Raw genomic sequence first — 22,239 nt, forward strand, 5'->3', positions numbered from 1 at the left:
AATTTGGTACCCAAACTTTTTCGGAATGTTCATTTTGGTACCCGAACTTTAGGAATGTTCAATTTAGTACCCAAACTTTTTAAACGGATTAATTTTAGTACCTTCCGTTAAATACCATTTAACGCCGTTTGGGTCTTGTTGAGCTGGCACAGTAGAACAGATACGTGGCAGAATTAGTGTGTGTGCACGTGGATTAAGATGTAAAAAAAAGGAATTAAGTAATAATTGCGTAAGTAAAAATTGAAGGTTCGTGATTACTGAGTGAATTGGGGAAAATATTATGTCGAGAGAGAATTAAGGCACAGCACATTAGAGAGAATTAGGGCACAACACATGAAATTCGATGGAGAAGGAAAAATCAGGGCAGAAAGCGGAAAGCAGAAATTGGGATTTAGGGTTATGAGTGGATAGGCGTTCGACGATCGGCGAAGAAGCAGGGAGATTGTGGTTCCGTTCGTTGGAGAGGGCGAAGTTGGGAAGAAGAAGGTTCGGCAGTGGAAGACGAAGAAGGAGAATCTTTGGCAGTCATGGAAGGTGAGTTTTCTTTTGTGCTTTTTGTCTTCGTGCTGATGAATGCGTGTTGATGAATACGTGGTGTTGTTTTATATTTTCGAAGCTGTACTCGTTTTGGGGTTTGTATTATATTGCATAAATGTTGTGGGGGGTTGTGCTGTGGGGGTCCTTGTGTGTTTGGAATTAGTGATTTATTTGATAAATTGTGTGAGTTTCTGTGAAGTGTAAAGTAAAGTATGCGGTGGGTGGGTGGCTTGTGGTCCCCTTTATGACTTTATATTGTTTTTTTTTTGTGGTATGGTTGTAATTTGTGGCGTTTTTTTGGGTATTCTTATTTGACAGGGTAAGTGGTTTTACTATATTGGTTGTGATGTCTGATGATTGTTTTGAAGTTGTACTCCACCATGGTGGCCATTTTATACAAAGTGGTAGGTTAACTTATAGTGATGGGTTAACAGCTACATGGGTATGTGACCCGGATTGGTGGAGTTTTTTTGAGATTAAAGGAAAATTGAAAGAGATAGGTTATCATGCTATGAAGGAATTGTGGTATAAAGTTGGAAAAGGGTCAGTGTTACAAAATAAGTTGAAGTTGTTGTGTGATGATAAGGGAGCATTGCACATGGCAGATATTGCTCGAAGAAATGGGAATGTGCACTTGTTTGTAGTACACACAGTTTCTGAGGCTGAAGTAGTTGATAACTTTTTGGAATACTACCCCTTAGGTGATGACAATGTAGAAACTGGTCATGGAAATGTTGAGGTACAGGGGCAGATGAATTGTGATAGTGCTTGTGTAGGTGGCAATAATGGGGAGGTTGGATTGCAGGATGGTGGTAATAATGACAAAGAAGTTCACTCTGAACAGCCCGATGGAGGTGATAAGGTTGTGGATCCTGAATTGCAGGATGATGCTAATAATGAGACATGCAAAGATGGGATGGAGGATGATGGTAATAACCCAGATGAAGTTGGCTATGATAAGGTGGATGGAGGTGATAAAGATAGAATGGATGATGATGTGCAGGGTGATATGGAGGGACGTCATGATGAGGGAGTTGATGATGTTGAAGTCCACAGTTGGACTGAATCAGAACCTGATATTGCTGATGCCACAGGGGATCAGGAATTAGAAGGTTTAGTTGATGTCAATGTTGCTTATGATGGAGATGCTACACATGACCATAACTTGTGTGAGGGCAGTGTTGAAGTAGATCTGTATTTCAGTGAGGGAAGTCAGGAAAGTGAAATGGGATTATCTGATAACGAATGGGTGTCAGACCACTTGGACAGTGGTGAAGAAAGTGAGGACACAGTGGGGAAAGAAGAAAACACTAAGTCAAGCTTCATGAACTTTCGGATGCCAATAAACATGGAAGATTATCAGTGGGAAATTGGTACATATTTCATAGATAAGGCCCAATTTGTAGATGCAATTAGGACGTATGGTGTGCATTCTGGTTTGAAACTGAAAATTCAAAGAAATGATAACCGCAGACTTAGAGTTATTTGTTTGGGAGCTAAGGGAAAATGTAAATGGTTTGCATATTGTGGATATGATCCTGCTAAAAACATTTGGCAACTAAGGAAAGTAGTTGACAAGCACACATGTAGTAGAGAGTTCAATGTGAATTTAATAAATGTAAAGTGGCTAAGTGGGCAGATGAAAAACACAATCAGAGATAATCCAAGTACTAGGGCTGTGGATATTCGTAAGAAGATATCAAGAAAGTGGAATGTGAATGTGAGTAATTCAATGTCACGTAGGGCAAGGGCATTGGCCAATGAGGAAGTTGAAGGTTCTTTTAAAGAACAATTTAAAAGAATATATGATTATGCCCATGAAATTCTGAGATCTAATCCGGGATCAACTGCAAAGGTTAAAGTGGATACAATTGAAGGGAAAACATACTTTATGAGATTTTATATGTGTCTTAAAGCCTACAAGGATAGTTTTTTTTGTTGTCGACCTATTATTGGTTTGGATGGGTGTTTTCTCAAAGGGAGATATGGAGGTGAATTGTTGACAGCTATTGGGAGGGATGCAAATGATCAGATGCTGCCAATTGCATGGGCTGTGGTGGAAGTAGAAAATAAAGATACATGGAGTTGGTTCTTGGAATTGTTAGTTGATGATCTTGGTGGTCCCAATATATGTTCTTCCATCACTTTCATGTCAGACCAGCAAAAGGTATCAACCATATCGATTAAACACTTATTTGTTTTTCATTTATCAACCATATGGATTAAACACTTATGAAGTGAATTGTTGAATAGGGTTTGTTGCCTGCTATACAAGACATTTTGCCAGGAGCTGATCAGAGATTTTGCATGCGTCACTTATATGCAAACTTTAGGAAAAAATTCCCAGGAAAAAATCTGAAAAATCTGATGTGGCAGGCTGCAGTCAGTACTTATCCACAACAATGGGAAACAACTATGCGGATGATTAAAGAAGTTAACTTGGACACATTCAAGCATCTAATAGCCATACCCCCTAGGTAACTGAACTTATACAATATTGTTGTCACTTTAACATTGTGGATACATTCTTATACATTGTTCTCATTTTTGTGCATAAATAGGTATTGGTCTAGGTCCAGGTTCAACCCAAGACCTATGTCTGATACATTAGTGAATAATATGAGTGAGGCTTTCAATAGTGTTATTGTAGAGGCGAGGACCAAGCCTATCATAAGTATGATGGAACAAATTAGAGCTTACATGATGGATAGATGGGCCACAAACAGATCAAAGGTGACTCCTGCAGAAGGGCCAATCTGCCCGAAAATTAAATCAAGAATGAAACAGGAATCTAAAGAAACCAAAAACTGGTTACCAAGGTATTTGGTATTTGGTATTTGCTATTTGCTATTTGGTATTTGGTATTGTATATATACATTTTAAGTGGTCAACTTTGTATCAACAACTTTGCTTTTATCATGCCAGGTGGTCTGCAGAAAAAATTTTTGAGGTTAGGCACACATTCAATGGGGAGAAATATGTTGTCAACCTAGATACCAGGGACTGTAGCTGTAGGAAATGGAGTATCACAAGGCTCCCTTGCTGTCACTCATTGGCTGCAATGAAATTCCTGAATTTGGATGAAGAAGACTTCATACCTTTATGCTTCAAGATGTCAACATATGAGGAGACTTACCAGCCAATAATATACCTAACCAATGGACAACACCAGTGGGATGTCACAGAATATCCAAATGTTTTACCTCCACCAAAAAGAATCCTACCAGGCAGGCCAAAGAAGAAAAGACGTCTAGAAGCTTGGGAGTTAAAGAAGAAAGATAAAAATGTTATATCTGTGAATAGATCAGGTGTAAGAAAAAAATGTGGCATATGTATGCAAATTGGCCACTTCAGAAAAACTTGCCCCCTACGGCCTAAAGAATATGGACCTGAACTTGCACCACATTCTGCACCAAAATCTGCTACTGCACCTACACCAGATTCTGCACCAGAATCTGCTACTGCACCTACACCAGCTTCTGCACCAGAATCTGCTACTGCACCTACACTAGCTTCTGCACCAGAATCTGCTACTGCACCTACACCAGCTTCTGTACCAGACTCTGCACCTGCAACTACACCAGAATTTTTAACACACCCTGCATCTACATCTGAATTACTTGCACCTGCATCTGCAACACAGCCTGCACCTGCAACCGCATCACAGTCTGCAACACAGAATGGACCTCCACCACCTTCTACAACACATGAACAAGCAACACAAATAACTCATGGAACAGAATCATCCCAACCAGTCCACCAAAATCTCATTCCTCAACCAACACGTGGTAGACCTTTTTCAAGGCAAAAACTCCAGCATAGGAGAGAAGTTGTATGGAAACCATGACTTTAGGATTATTTTTAAGAATTCAGGCCGCACTTTTTGTAATGACTTTAAGTCTGCAACTTCACTTAAAGTATTTCATATGTATTATGTTATTTTGGATTGGTATTGTGTTACCAATACTTTTGTCGGATGTTTGTTATCCATACCTATGAACAATGTCCTTTTGTTATATCATATTTGATATTCAATGAATTTGTGGCAACTTATCCTGCTTTTGTTCAAATTTAAATTTCTTTCTTGTTATTTCAGCCCATGTAACATTTCAAATACCAGAAAAATAAATGCAGAACTTTAAAAGATGGTTCACATTTTTCATAACTCCGAACTTTAATTCATTTCATTAAATTTCATATTACAAAATAACCTTCCACACACCTAAAGTCAAACAACTTTAAACAGCTAATCTTTCACTACACAATTTTAAACAGCTAATCTTTCACTACAATATCAATCTACATCAACATCATGGATACTAAAATCAGATTAACTACAACCAATAGACACACCAATCCAATTAACAAGTTCACCCACTTTCTCCATCCCTTAACTTCTTTCTCCAGAATATAAATCTTTCGCCTTTGCCTCAGAATAATTGCATCTTTTTCGTCATCACCATCTTCAATGCACCATTTAAAGAAATTGCACCCATAACAACCTTCACTTCCACCCTGTTATTCAAAAAACAACACAACAAACAATTACTTTACTATGCAACTACATCCAAACACAAACATAAACTTACACAAAAAAATAACACCATAACAGTGACTAACCTTGAAATTAGGGCATCCCCAAAACTGTCTCCCACCATTCTTGATTGTTCTAGCTGTTCTCAGCACAGCTGCCACTCCACAATTGCATGTGGGTGCTTCACCCAAGCCTCTACAGCCACCACTACTACAACATGAGCTTTGATTTCGCATCACCCGTGAATTATGAGAGCAAGAAGAAGAGGATTGAACCCTTGACATTTCTTCACCCTTTCAGAAAAACCAAAAGACGAGAAAACTAAAATTAGGTCAATCTCCACAACAAAAGGGGCACTTTAATTTGATCACAAATAAATACAATCCAAGTCATTTTATGCGAACCCTTATTTCTGCCACGTATTTGTTGCACACTACCAGCTTAACAGGTCCCAAACGGCGTCAAAGTGTATTTAACGGAAGGTACTAAAATAATCCTGTTTAAAAAGTTTGGGTACTAAATTGAACATTCCTAAAGTTCGGGTACCAAAATGAACATTCCGAAAAAGTTTGGGTACCAAATCAATATTTATACCTAATGAATAAGGTTGATGAAAAAAAGTTTCAATTATACCTTTGTTTTTGAATTTAGATGATAGTCAAAGAAGCCCATTGGTCTCTATCTATTCCTTTTGGAGCCATTGTGATCAATTCATCTCTAGTACGTGTACCATCATTCCTTTGTTGCCACAATTCTTGTCGATGGTCTCTCCACTTTGTGTTAAGTGATTTAGTAACATAGTTTACATGAACATCAGAATGGACATCAAACTTAACCTTCAAAACATGAAACAATTAAAATTAACAACAATCATGGTATAATTAAATTATAAATTCAACTTTTACATTCCTTAGCTGAATAGTGTTTTTAAGTATATCTTCTTTATAATCTTTAGGAATCTTCCTCCAACTAGAATAGTTAATAGGAAAAGCATTGGAGTTTCTTGAAACACTACCTAAAAACCTATTCAATAATGCTCCACTATCTCCAATTAGTTGACCCTCATTATTCCATTGCACAACAATCCTTTCATTTGTAGGTAAATTCCATACATCATTGGCTCGTAGTTATTTTGTATTTATCTTTCCTTGATCATCTATAAAGTTTGAAAAACAAATTAAATAGTGTAGATTTAACTATAAATCTACATGATTAAAAATAAGATTTCAGTGTAGACAGAATTTGATTACAAGTTTTTGGTATTTGATACATCAAAATCCAAGTTACAATACATATATACAAAAGTTTCAATCTGACATGGAGTTATTAAAACTGTGTTCCAACACATAATTTAAGTAGTTGCATACCAATAACATCAACAAACCATGCTCTTTTTCGTGCTACAAGCCTTTGTTGATCTTCTTGCAACTCATACTCCTCACTTTCTTCTTCTTCACTTTCAGAATATACATATGATGTACTAGTTGAAGATATCCTCACTTTCAAGGTTCTTGGAAGTAAATTAGTTGAATGAAAAAAAAGTGTGCATAAATATGTGAAACGTAAATTACTTGGTTAAGGTGCAGGTGCAGATAGAAGGGGATCATGTTCATTAATTGGTTGAGGTGCAGGTGCATGTGGAGGGGGATCCTTTTCATTACTTGGTTGAGGTGTAGGTGCATATGGAGGGGATCTTGTTCAGTACTTGGTTGGGGTGCAGGTGGAGGTGGAGGGGGAGCATGTTCACTAGTTCTTTGAGGTGCAGTTGGAGGTGGATGGGGAAATGGAAATGAAGAGCCTGTTTAGTTTTGGAAAATGATTCAATTTGTTGAATATAGATGGAAAACAAATTTGTAAGAGAGTTGAGATATCTAACCTGGTGTAGATGGACGTTGAAGATGTCTAGAATTAGTAAACTTAGGTGCAGGAAATGATATATGCACTTGTGTATCTGACTTAGACTTATTTGAGGTTGCAAATTTATTCTTGAAGACTCCTGACAACCAATAAAACTCTTGAAGATTTAATAAAGCTCAATTTTAAATTCAACATACTACCTGGATTAGATGGATGATGACATGAAGAAGACTTGTGATCAACTACTTGTCCCCATGTAGAAGAGGACTTATGGGGTGTGTACATTCGAACTATTACTCTTGGTTGATGTTTTCTTCATCTTCAGGTGATCTTTAAAAAATAAGACAAACACATATGTTAGTATCAGGTAATATATAAAGTCAAATCTCATAACACATTGATTGAAGCACATAACTCAATTTAATCGAGCATTTGCATGTGGAGTGATTCCCTTACCTACTGCACAAGACAAATACACACTTCATATAGTAACATTTTCACTCTTCATCATGCATAAAATAATAGAGAAATTAAATACTTTTGTTAAAGCACTGTTTTTTAGCATGATCAGCATTGATAAAATATGAATCAGAGAATTGTTTGCATCCCTATTAGCATTGAATTTCCATGAATAACATAGAGGTTCAGCTAATTGAATCAGTGCCAAATTATTGATGGTAGGGTGATTGGTCTTATATATGCAGATCTCGAGAATGGATGTCTCTAGTTATTGTTAGTGTTACCCCAATGGCACACTAACCAACACCCAAACCTGTTATGTTAGTGTTACCCCCATTCTCATACACTCTTATTTTCGTCTTCAATCCCTCATAAGAGCCCTCACTTAAGTATGCTAGTTGAAATTCAAATGTATATATTATTCTCTCATAGGGTGATTGGGCTATGCCAACACAAGGAAGATGCCACGAGTTGAAGCAATCATGACATGGGACCAATACATGTCACATCCCTATATATGTATGTATATATTATTGATTCTATAAGTTTTAAATGAGTTTGGAAAGCAATAATTGCATATTATAAATAGGACAATGATACTTTAACCCACTTTTTTTGACTCACTTTTAATCCACTCCTTCGATCACCATTAGATCATCACATCACATCACTTGAAAGAATCAAAATAGATGATCTGATGGTGATTGAAGAAGTGAGTTAAAAGTGAGTCAAAAAAGGTGGGTTAAACTATCTTTATCCTTATAAATATCATATTGTAACCTGAAAAGCTGAAACTAATAATTGCATAAAAGAGAAACTACTGGTGTGGACACTTTCAAACATGCATCTTATAAATATGGGTGCCATTGAAACATTTCCTAGATATCTTTGTGTTGAGGAATTGTAGGAAGTTACTTAACCAATTAATTTTGTGTACTTTGTTTCAGGTTCTTCATCCTGTATATTTACTGGAAGGTATAGAATCTTAATCTTTATACATCCTTAATACATATTAGACTTAAGGTCTTTTGGTGAAATTTTTTCTGTAAACCCTTTTAATAGAGAAAAAAAAACAAGAAAAAATGGAATGATTTTTTTTATTAACAAAAATTAGTTTATCTACTGGATTAGCTATAATAAATGAGCAACACAAATGAACTCATGATTAAATGAATTTAATTTTTCTTTTTTTTTCTCTCCTAGAACTATTTATAGAAAAAAGTTTCGAAATATAGGAACAGAGCAACAAAAGGTCAAAAGATATTGGTTAAAATACTCCCTTTGTCCATATTTTTCTTGAAAAATCTCAAATAGGTCATAAGATTTTTTTTAGTCTCAATTAGGTCCATATTTTTGAAAATGTGTAACAATTAGGCTCATTCCGTTAGTATAGAGTTAACTGTGTTAAAGATGTGCCACGTGTGAACTCCACATTTTTTTTGAATTTTTTTAAATTTTTTTAAAAAAAAAATTTTGAATTTTTTGAATTTTTTTTTGAAAATTATTCATGCCACGTGTCACGTTAGTATTGTGCCACGTGTCAAGTCATTAAGATGACACGTGTCAAATCATTGTCTGAATCTCAATTTGGTCCATATACTTGTTATTTTTATTACATTTTAGTCAATTTTTTTAAAATTTTTTTAAATATATTTATTTTAACTTTTTACAAAATTGTTTTAAAATTTTATATTTAAATTTATAAAATTGTTTAAAACAATTTTGTAACAAGTTAAAATAAATATTTTAAAATTTTAAAACAAAATATAAAATAAACTTAATATTATTAAAATGTTTAATAAAAATATCATTATAAAATTTATATAAAAGTTAAATTTGATCTCAATTTGGAAAGGATGAAATTGAAAAAAAAATGGATTGAAATATAATTAAAATAACAAATATATGGACCAAATTGAGATTCAAACAATGACTTGACATGTGTCACCTTACTGACTTGACACGTGACACAATATTGATGTGACATGTGACATGAATAATTTTCTAAAAAAAAATTAAAAAAATTTAAAAAAAAAATTAAAAAAAATTAAAAAAATTCAAAAAATGTGGAGCTGACACGTGATACATCTTTAACACCGTTAACTCTATATTAACGGAATTGGCCTAATTGTTATACATTTTCAAAAATATGAACCTAATTGAGACTAAAAAAAATCTGAGGACCTATTTGAGATTTTTCAACAAAAACATGGACCAAGAGAGTATTTTAACCAAAGATATTATTGATCACATCTTGTGTATTCCTTTCTGGTGTGACAGTATATATTGGAAACAGTTGTTTATCCTAGAGAACCTGAGCCCTTGAAGGAGTTGAGGGAACTCAATAATAATCACCCTTGGTGATTCTTCTATCCATTAGTAATCACCTGGTCAACAACTGATTGGTCTTAATGTGTGGGTGAAGAAGTGTTTGGTTGGAATAAGACCAACATAATCGGACATATATGATAGTAATTATATAGCTCAAAAAGGAAAATAAAAAACATCAGAAAAGGATAGAGATCATAAGTACCCAAAAAAAAAGAGATTTTGTCAAACACATGAGAATTATCTATTGATCTTAATTGCATAAGTTTTTCTCGCCAATGAAAAGAAAACTTAGAATTGTAGGCCAAAAGAGTGAAACATGACTAGAACAAAATCCAGTAACTCTACACATATTTATAAACAACTGAATTTCTGGGTTCCTCCACAGTTGGCAAAGAAGTAACAAAGCAAAACAACTTGGTGGAGCAAATCTCGTGGCAGAGACTGTGTAATTGAAGCCTTGCAACCACTCTGCGTCTACATAGAACATAATTAAAAAAAAACTCGTTGTATTCTGAAATCTATGTTCTTCACCTATTTCTAGGGCAGCAAAGTCAAAACCTGTCTTCACACCTCATGAGAAACACCGTGCATCTCCAGATGATATAAAATCTATTTTTCTGCTCCCTGAAGTGCCTTGAACACCGTTGCATTAACGCCCCAGACTTCGGAACTGATAAGGATTGTCTTGCCATGTACGAAACAAAGGTCTAAAGGACACACACGAGAAAGAGTTCTAGTACTTTAGATGTTTGGAACTGAATATAGTACTTCGATTTTGTAGCCCTTATGGAACCAGAACTAGTTGTTATTATATATATAGAAGGTTGAAAATAATGTGGTAGATGGCATAGCAGGTGACATGGGTGGTCCCTGAAAAGAATGGAAGATGACAAAGCACTCTCTATCACACTGTCTCCCTGCCAATAAATGATTACGCACCAAATATTCATAATGTCATTTTTATCTACAAGTACATAAAGACACTCCTAAATATACCTTTTAACTGGTGGAGAATGTTTTCAGTATATAAGATCTTTCAAAAGGTGAGGGAAAAATAGATTTAAAGGAACTGACTGAGGCAATCCTATGTACCATTATCCTGTTGAAGAAGTTGCTTCAAACAAAAACAACTTGCTTTGAGTACAAGATTAATTCGCAAGATGAGTTGGTTGGGAGAAAAATCAGAGATGATAATGTATATCAAAATGAAGTTAGAGATTGCAGTGTAAAGGAAAATATATTCTGCATTTCTTATCAGGAATTGGGAAATATACAGGATGCATCAAGCCAAGCTTGATAATCTTCAAGCTGAATACAAAGTCATGATGCAAAATTGTACTGAATCCATAGAAACATAAAATATGCAGAAAAATAGCATTGGATTATGGAATAGAGAATTGAATCAAAACAAGTGCAAAAATAAGAATCCTAAAATCAGAAAAGTTACCTAACTCTAAAACCCAACTTCCAAAACACGAATCCTAAAGCTACCTAATCCAAAACACGAAATCAAAATTAGAATTGATTCTGGCATGCAGAAACTGAAATTCAATTACACAAACCAAAACATCCTTGCTAGTTGCTAGTAGTATATGTGACAATTACCTCACTAGACTGTTGCTAGATAGAAACTGAAATTCAATTACACAAAAACAAAAATTCAAAGAGTGTTATGTGACAATTACCTTGCTAGTTGTATATTTCCATCCTCATCTGGATATAGTAATTCTAAGTTTTGTTGCTCAAATGGTTCAGATTCATGAAAATCGTCAACATCTTCTTCACCCATGTTGTACATGTCTCTAGGCTTTAAATGTACAGGTATGCACCAATTTTTATCCAACTCATCTTTTACATAATACACCATTTGAGCTTCTGATGCGTGAATGTATGGCTCATCATCATCATTATCACCGGTGTGGATCAAACGTGAAAAACTTACTAATGTAAATCCAAAGTCATCAGGCATAATCATGTCCACATACATTTGAATAAAACAACTGAGAAATTCTATGGTAATTTATCTCAATTATGTCTACCAATCGACCGTAATATGGCACAGCTCCAAACCGCATTTGATTATCAATACTACTTGCATAACTCCTTGTCCCAAATGTACCAAACACTCCACTATTTTGTGTTTTAAGCCAAACGTCACGCTCCAATATACGAAATTTGAACCCATTCACATTGTAGGCACTGTATTGCTTTGCACAATCAATCGGACCCATAGCTAAGAATTTTAAATTAATTGAATGGATACCAATTGATTCATTCCTTATCTAAAACAAAATAAAACAAAATACTTAATATTCAGAAACATGCTTAATATTTTAATAATATATATAAGTTAAAGATTATTGGAGAAAATATACATACACGACGTGAAAACCATTCTACAAATTTCCTATGAACCCTCTTGTCTATCATAGAGGATGATCGTGTGCGGCTTCTTAGTTGTCTTCGTAAAGTGTTTCTAAATTCCCTATGTCAAAGATATAAAATATATAATGTAATGTTGAAGGAAAAACTAATTATACAAAAATGCATAAATACTTACTGCAGAAACGGGTCAACTATGGTGCAGTTAGTTAGCACATGACGATGTGCTTACAAGTTTTCCTTTGTCGATAGAGTGAAATAAGCAAAAGAACCGGCTGGTTTTCCAACTTGTGGGAATAATGTACTTACATTAGATGGAACAATATGAGGTTCATCATTAACACGACGCAGTAGATTAAATACAGTCTCAATTCTATCTAAATATCTAGAACAAAAAGTTAAAGCCTCTCCAGCCATGTATCATTCAATTATTGACCCTTCTGCTTGTGCCTTATTACGAACATAAGACTTTAACTTTCCTAGATACCTCTCAATGGGATACATCCATCGATATTGGACGGGTCCTCCAAGCTTGGCATCTTTTACCAAATGCACAATTAAATGAATCATGACTGTAAAGAAAGAAGGAGGAAATAACATCTCCATGTGGCACAATGTGAGGACAACTCTACTTTGTAGTTGGTCAAGTTCATCCATTCTTAAAACTTTATTGCACAATTGTCTAAAAAACATACAGAGATCAATCAAGATAGAGCATACTTCTTTAGGAAGTGTATTTCTCATTGTCAAAGGAAAAAGTTGCTCCATCAAAACATGTGAGTCATGACTTTTTAATCCACCAAGCTTACGTTGTTTGACATCAATGCATCTACTAATGTTACTAGAGTAACCATCTAGAACAGTCATGTTCTTCAAAGTTTTGAAAAAGATATCTTTATTTGCATTTGTCAATGTATATATAGCAGGGAGATATCTACCATTCTCATCAGGCCAAAGTACAAGTCTAATACCCCAAAGTTGTAAATCCTTTCGTGCTTTTAGATTGTCTTTACATTTGTTTGAACTATCATTCAACAAGGTAAACACCATATTATCACAAACATTTTTCTCAATATGCATAACATCCAAATTGTGATGTAATAAGTTGTCTACCCAATAAGGAAGTTCAAAAAATATACTTTTTTTTCGCCATTGTTGAGTGTCTAACTTGGCATGATTAACTCCCCGTTGTCTTTTGGCTCGTTCTTCAAGTATTGGTTCTTTCCCAAATTCAACATTGACATTTTCAACTTATTGTAAGACATCATATCCTGACACTACCACAAGTGGATTTCTATTTTCTATAGTTCCATCAAATCTCATGCGAGCCAATCTAAATCTATGCCTCCCATCTAACCAACGACGATGACTCATGAAACAAAATTTACCACCTTTAAGAAGCTTCTTAGGAGTTGTGTCAAAATTACATCTAGGACATGCCAACCCAGTATGCGTGTTCCATCCAGATAGAGTTCCAAGACCTGGAAAATTACTGATAGTCCACAATACGGCTGCATGCATATCAAACATTTCATTACCGTATGAGTCAAAAGTTTTTATGCCCGTGCTCCATAAATCTTTCAACTCTTCCATTAGTGGTTGTAAATATACATCAATATCATTTCCTGGAGCTCGCTTTCCTGAAATGATCATAGAGAGAATAAAGGAACTTTGTTTCATACACATCTAAGGAGGAAGGTTGTACGGTATGAGTACAACTGGCCAAATACTATAACTGGTGCTTAGATTGTCATATGGATTAAACCCATTAGTAGCTAAACCAAGTCTCACATTTCGAGGATATGAGGCAAATTGAGGATGTTTAAGGTCAAATGTCTCCCATGCCTTAGAATCTCTTGGATGCCTTAAGATGTCTTCATTTGTACTTTTTGATGCATGCCATCGCATATGCTCAACTATTTTAGAAGACATAAACATCCTTTGTAAGTGTGGCTTCAGAGGAAAATACCTTAAAACCTTTGCAGGAATCTTTTTTCTTTTATTACTTGTACCACTATCACTTGTACCTTTCTTTTTTGCCTTTCATCTAGATGTTTTACATTTCTTACAAAAGTCCTTATTTGCGTCTTCTCCAAAGTACAACATGCAATCATTTGGACAAGCATTTTGTGTAATGAAGACCAAGCTTGTTAATAATTTTCTTCGCCTCATAGAATGAGCTTGGTATTTTAGCATGTCCAAAAGCATTGGCTAACAACTCTAGTATCAATGACATTCCCTTGTTACTTATTTTGCACATACATTTGATGTGATACAACTTGATCAAGAAAGAAAGTTTAGAATATTTATCACACCCTTCATATAAACTCTCTTGACCTTCTTGCATCAAGTGAAAAAAGTCTACAAGATCATCATTCATATTATGGCTTAACTCTGCACCCGCTTCCCTATCATCCACCATGTCATCGTTGTATTGATGATACCCAAATGCATCATTAATCATGTCACACATTGGATTATTAGCGGGAATTACTTCATCATTTTCTTGTGGCATTTTATGTATTTCATCTGGCACATTTTCTCCTCTTCTCTCCCCATGTAGAAGCCACACTGTATATCTTTTTGGAAAAGGTTTGATAATCAAGTGTTCATACACTATTTGACGACACTGCCACTTGTTAAAGTTACATTTCGGACATGGACATACTATTTCCCCCTGACACTGCTATTAGCAAATGAAAAGTCCAAAAATGTGTTTAATCCTTCCATATATTGAGGTGTATTTCTAGGCATCTCTATCCAAGATTTGTCCATTTAGAATAGGGTTTGTTCAAGTCAAGAAATTGATACGTCATTTCAAGACAACAATAACATACACACAATTTTCTTTTCTGTCATGCATGTAATGCGGACACATTAAACTATTAATCTTATATCACACAAGGTGATAACACAAACTCTAGTTTCAGATTATCAGCAATAAAGTAATAAAGGAAAATCTACGTTGTTGATACACTTAATTAAGCCATCAATTCAGGGCAACACATATGTTACTTACTCAAGCCTTGCCTTCTCCTTTGACTAATTTTTCAAACTAGAGTTCTTCCTTAGTCAAAGAAAAGTAACTCAACTTCAAAAATAAGTGCTGCTCTACAAGGAAAACAAAAGTGTTAAAGCAAAAAAAATAGTAGAAACTTAATAATAGGAGCAAAATTAAAATTAACCGAAAAGAAAAAGTGATTATTGGTATTAGTGCTTTTTCTTATATTCTAATTGAACTTTTATATCTCATGATGGCTTATAAAAACAACTTGTGTACTTTTGACAATAAATAGTATTGTCTATTTGGAACAATCACGACAAACTGTGACTAGTACACAAAGTAAGTTCCTAAGAATGAAAGTTCAGTCACTAATAAACACATTTAATTACCAAATCTTTCTTTTAATAGAACTTTCTTAGGCATGTATTTTCACACAACTACACTCTACATCCAAAAATAAGAATGACACTAGAAACCAGTTACAATCACATAACATACTAAAAGTTTCATACAATACTTTATGCTATCAATAGCAACAAAATACTAACCAAACTCTAATATCATTATTAGGTGTCAACATAACAACACGAGAACTTACTACTTTTTATTGGTATTATATATGAGTTGAGACATCTAATGTCACATTCTTTTATTTATATATTATTACTAATAAAAAAAATGGAACTTATTACTAAAATAATAATACCCTCTCTTGAAAGTAGAAAAAAGTAACTACTAAAAGAACCTTCAAAGAGAAATTATCCTGATTCTTCTCTCAAACATTAAAACGTTATAAAAGAAAAAAAAAAGGTCATACATAATCATACATAATCGATCATAACAATAAAATTTTCTTAAATTAAACGTGCATATTAATTTTGAATGGTTGTGGGATCATTTCACTATACCTTATATGATTTAGTTACTCCCACCCTTTAATTAATCTCATTTATCACACTTAACTATTTCAAGTTCTTTAGTATGCAAACAGATCCAATTAAGGTTTGAACGACAAATGAAAAAGAACTAAAGAGGCATTTATGCAGCTACCATTATTTATATATATATATATATATATATATATATATATGTATATATATGTACATATATATATATATATATATATACATATATATATATATATATATATATATATACATATATATATATATATACATATATATATATATATGGAGGATGATGTGATTAAGGGTATGCTAACACCAGTACCACCCCTAACGACGGCGTTGCCTCTTTTCAGTTCTCCTATGCTCTTTCTTTTGTGTTTTTTTTTCTTCTTCTTTATATTTAGGTTTTGTCAAGTGAGACAGTAAAAAATAATGTTTATCCAAAATATATATATATATATATATATATATATATATATATATAAATATATAAATCCAAAGCTAACACTCAATTCTTCTAATTTGGTTGTAAGTTTAGATTCTAAAAACTCGAATACTACTAAACTCCATAAACATGGTGAAGAACGACACACATAGCAAGTCCCTACCCATTGAACTTTGGGAACTACAAAAATGGAGACATGAACGCTGTATTAAATTAATGCATTCAGTTAAACTATGCAATCAGACACAAACAGAAGGAAAGTGTTCGAATAAGACTCTGAGCCAAAACTGAATTTCAAGAAAATGAAAATTTTATTCAATTACATGAATCAAACACATGTTTAACACAAAACAAAGAACAAAGTTGACTTAATGAAAAATAATTATTTTAAACCAATAAAATTTGTAATTACATGTAATTGTAAAATTCTAAATTTGTAAAACTCCAATGAAGAAGTGGCAAAATACAATGCATAAATGATTCATCTAATGTACTAATTGAAATATTGCAAGGGTCCCTAAGAGGTTGAAAAAAAATTAATAATGGGAAAAGCTGATCCAACAACTGTCACTCTCCTCACCCTCTTTTTCTGTCACAGCTTATCCATTTACTCTTTTCATACCAACAACTATCACTCTCGTTTTTTTCTTCTTCTTTTTTCTCTATAAAAGACAATCCCATAAACATCCTAAAGTACAAAGCAACCTGAATAGTTTTAAGTCTTCATGTACACAACCAATCAAAAGGAACAGAAAAACAAAACTATTAAGAAACAGAGTAGGCATATTTCAAACTTTTCTTTTATCATTTATTGGTTCTACTTTGGTAATTGTTACTGTAAAGGTGAGTTCAGATTTTACGTAAAATACAGAAAATAAAATTATAAAATTATTGTTCTAAAATTTTAGGTTAAGTTTGATTTCAACTTATAACTCATTTATATGGTAGTGGTTTGCTTCACCTTCCACTTTCCCTTTTTTCTTTGCCCCAACATTCTGCTCCAAGTTTTGCTATTGCCAACCAGTCCACGTCCGAGACCACAATCAACCAAACCCGCAACAGAGATGCAAAGCCACTGAATGAGCAACAGAGATGCACTGTAGATTGCAGAACGTAGTTTCAAAGTCATAATTTAACGACAAAACGAAAAAATTTGAAAACCTAAAAAAGAGAAAGGGGAAACCATTACCGTTTGGAAGATTGGTGAAAATTCGAACGAAATTGCGAGCTACAACTGCGGATGCAAATGGTTTTAGTGAGATTAAGAGTGAGATTGAGAAAAAACATAATTATGTCTTAGGTGAAGTTTGACAAAAGATAGGTGAAGTTTGACGAAGGTGAAGTATATTGTGTCTTAGATGAGTTATTCGAACATTGGTAATGTATTTGTTTTTTTCAAACATACGAACAAAGTGGTAAAAATATTTTAAAAAATATATATATATATATATATATATATATATATATATATATATATATATATATATAAATAAGGGGTCTGAAAAAAAATGTGGAGGGAAATAAAATTTTTCTGGGGTTTATCATAAAACCCCAGGTACTTATCAGAGGTTTAAAAAACCTCTCCTATGTGTATAAATTATCGAAGGTTTTATAACCTCCTTTAATAAATCTCCATTAAAATTAATATTTTTTGTAGTGGCTAAACACTTGTAAAATTTTTTTTTTCATTTAATACTTGTGATAGAAGATTACCTTTAAGTTAGTGTAGCAAAGAGCAATGTGTTAAAAATAGCATACCTTTCATCTTTTTGTCGAGTACCATTAGCTACATTGAGTACTAATTCAGTTTTGTGCTATTCTAAGATGATACTTATACACATGTAAGTTGACATTTTTATTTTGGCATCATTTTTAGTTTATAATGTTAACTTTTGAACTTTTGTTTTGTCACTGATGGTTTTGTTCAGGTTTTATAACCGATTCCTTCCTTTAAATTTCTAATTTTCCTTTTATTTTCCTAATTATCATTTTTCCTTTGTTTGAATTTTTTATGAAAATTTTCCTTAATTGAATTTATAAAGTTTGTTTCACAATATTTTTTATGAAAAATTTGTTTTATGATATATTTTTATGTTAATAATATATAATCTAACAAGATTTTTCACTTTCTTTGTGCTGAAGGGTTAAGTTTGTCTTCAAGGTCCTCTTCCATCGCAACTATTTGACATTCCTCAAATACAGAAAGTCCCTGAATATTATGTTGATCATTAGTAGTTATATACACAATTGAATGGTAATCATTCTACTTTTTCGTTTTTTTCATTCTTTTTTTACAGGAAACTACGAAACAATGTATTGAACGATACACTGAACAAGGGTGAAAACATTTTGTCCCCAATTGCATAATTGTAAGCACAAAATTATTAGTAAAAAGATAAATTAAATTATTCAATAAAAATTAAACAAAAAGATAACTGTGTAAGAAAAAATTATAAGTAGTAAATTATAAGTAGTCGCATATCTTTTCATATAATAAATGTTTGAGCTAATAAATATATGATAATCTCCATTTTGTTGAGTTTTTCTAAATTAATTGCATATTTTTTAGTAATGTTGTGTTTGATTTTGTAGTTTTAGATTAGATTTAGGTTAGGGAGTTAAAATGTTCAGTTTTTCATAATTTGTGTTAATAAAGTGTTTTTATACTAATTTTTAGTTTAATTTTTAGATTGGTGAATTTTAGCCTTTGTAAGTAATGTAGTATAGTTGTAGTTTATATTAGTGTTACTTTTAATTAAAAGGTTTAATTTCATATTTGAGTTTTCATTTTTTTTCTTTAGTTTCTAAATTATGTTTTTAGAAAGTTTAAAGTTGTTTTTATTTTGTTTGATAGCCCTGTTAGAATGTTACAAAAAACACGTACAGAGTTCATTTGATTCACAAAAAACAATTTGAAGAAGCATTGAACTAAAATTCTCGTTAAACAATAATAAAATTCTATTTTATATTGATCGAATTTGAAAATGTTTTTTCGACAAAATTGTTTAAATCTCTCACCCAAGTACATAATGAACGTGGATATCTTGCATAAGCTATGATAACTATGAAAAATGTTCAAGGATCTAGTAACTAATTTCTTGAGCACACGCATCATTCTGGAATCCTATAATTTTTCCTTTTTCTTCCTATGTCTATGTATGTGGAGCATACTAAGATCTAGCCATTAATGAAAACTACCCATGTTGAGGCTAGAAGTCTTGGCTTCATCTTTTTTCTTGCTGTTTGGAAGTAGAACAACTGCCAATATGGCACTTATGGCGGCCGCTACGGCGCCCAACACAAATGCCGGCAAGTTGCCACCACCAAACAAAGCATCCCATGGTCCACTAATTGCTGATACAATCATCTGTGCAAATTAAATATACAACTCTTTATTAGAATTCATTGGTCCAAGGAAATTGTATATGTTCTATTTTAGAATTCTTGAACTAGTTATGTTAAAAGGTAATTAGATGACAAAGTATGAAGTAAATGGATTGTAACCTGAGGAATAACAATTGCAACGTTTAGAAGACCCAATGATAATCCTGAAATTTTTGAAGCGAACAAAAAGGTTACACATTATTATTTAGGCTTTCACATTTATTCACCCCTTCTTTTAGTTCCCCTTAAAATAAAATAAAAAGTCAAACTTAACTTAAAAAAATAAGAAAATAAGAAAATGGTAACTTTATATATATTTACCTTGTCCTGCTCCTGAGCTGCTAGAGTAGATAGAGGCTAGAGCAAAAGGAACACTATAAGTAACCTGGATACACAAAAGGTATTAGTTTACAACAAGATAAAAAATAATTATAATTCAATACAAATTGAAACTATATTTCCAATTCTTTAGAAAATCCTTCAAACTTGATTCCACACAAGTTAATGTTGAGAAAACATAGAAAGCTTACCGCAAGAGGAATACCAAGAACACAGAAGAATGCTAAGGATCCAATTTTCACATCCTTAGAGGGGTTTCCAATGAGAGCAGGGTTATTGGCACGTTGTCGCTCAGCAATTTTTGTGATGAGCACAGTCATTGCCATGCAAACTCCAAGAATAACATTCACAATTGCCCATAACCACTTCGTTCCACCAACCAAGCGACCCAATGGTTCTACACCCAAGGACACCACAGCCAACACCACTGAATTCAACATAAGGCCTAGAGAACCAGCTTGCACACCAGCATCATACGCCCGCTGCCCCACCTCACCACCATACACTTCACGACCCATCCAATCAGTGTCAAACAACACATAAGGGAACCATGCAATCCAGTTAATAGCCGTCACCAACATCAACATCCACATTGGCTTCTCTAGTCCCTTGAATGCAACACAACACTCTCCATAAAAGCACGAAGATTCAGTCTTCCCTCCCTCCTCTACTTTCAACTCCTTATGTGCTAGTGTGAACTGAGGGTCGTCCACACAACTGAGAACGGTAATGCACAAAGCAAGAAGAAGAATGATGGAGAAGAAGAAACAACTCTTTAGGTTTGCACAAAAGATGTTGCATGCCACAGTTTCAGTGAAAGGGAAGATCTTGTGGAGATCGTTATAGGATCCTGCGGCATAGCCTAGGACATTCCCGACAGCCATGAAAAATGAGTAGAATGCATTGGCAGTTCTCGTTTTTTTGGATCACCAGCAGCCAAGTCACCAAGGAAGGCGCGACATGGTCCTTGGAGCATGTTGTTGGCAACATCTAAGATCCAGAAGCCTGTGACGAAGATTGCAACCGCTCGTGGACGGGTTTTTTTTGTGATGTCATCTCCAGCCATGTGTCCTATATCAGAAGCATAACCGATAAGGAAAATGGAGATTGCAACAAATATTGCGCCAGCAAGGATAAATGGACGGCGACGGCCGAAGGGAGATTGGCAACGGTCACTGCTATAGCCTACAATGGGCTGAACTAGGAGGCCTGAGATGGGGCCACAAAGCCAAATGAAGGAGGCCCAAGCGTGTGGTACTCCTAGGGTTTGAACATATGGTGTGAGAAGGGAGAGTTGTAGAGCCCATCCAAATTGGATACCTACCGCGATGGATGACACTACAACCATTTTTCGGAGGGGACTCGATTGTTGTTTTATTTGCTCCTCCATTATTACAACTTTATTAAACTATTTTATTACTTCAAAATTCAATATAACTTTTTGTTGAACAAGCAGTAATAAGTATCACTTAAATAGTGCTTGGTACTTTTAATTTTAGAAGTACAAAAAACAATTATAAGAACCAAAATTAAAATTTTACTTTTCTTGTCACACTTGCAACCAATAAAATTACCTAAAGCATAGGTTTAGGTGTTTCTAATCTTGAACTAGTCTATTTTCCTATTTTTGTTTAGGAAGTGTAGAAATGACAACATTTATGTTCAAGACCACAATATATTGATGATTGTATGTAAATATTCTATTTATTATATATTAATTTTTAGCTAAAACATAATGTCGTCCATGATTCTTATAGTAATCTTCAATGACAACCAAGATATAACATAAATTCACAATTCTTAACACTTTGAAAAGCAAAGATACTTATAAACACCAGTCTCATCATACAAGTCACACACCTTACAATATTTATTATATTGCTACAATCGAGTTTATCTCACTTTACATCTTATTATAAAACATAAAACTAAAAAAAATAACCTCATCTATCAAATAAACATTCACCTTAAAAGTTTTATTTTAATATAACAACATACATTAATATTATCATTTAATTCATTATTATTATTATTAGGTCAAAGGAATCATTTCTTGATG

The 22,239-nt window shown here is 33.6% G+C and overlaps 1 long non-coding RNA gene and 1 pseudogene across 1 annotated transcript; both read right to left on the reverse strand.

Annotated features, from left to right (window-relative positions):
* Positions 1-14,894: 14,894 nt before the first annotated feature.
* LOC114181759 lies at positions 14,895-17,778 on the reverse strand. Its single transcript, XR_003603914.1, has 3 exons — positions 17,647-17,778; positions 17,419-17,554; positions 14,895-15,206 (listed from the first exon to the last, which is right to left on the reverse strand). It is a non-coding gene; the product is annotated as an uncharacterized LOC114181759 (long non-coding RNA).
* A 1,863-nt stretch (positions 17,779-19,641) lies between these two features.
* On the reverse strand, positions 19,642-21,570 carry LOC114180716 (annotated as a pseudogene).
* Between the last annotated feature and the right edge of the window lie 669 nt (positions 21,571-22,239).

This window comes from Vigna unguiculata, chromosome 4, assembly GCF_004118075.2.
Source record: "Vigna unguiculata cultivar IT97K-499-35 chromosome 4, ASM411807v1, whole genome shotgun sequence".
NCBI lineage: Eukaryota > Viridiplantae > Streptophyta > Magnoliopsida > Fabales > Fabaceae > Vigna > Vigna unguiculata.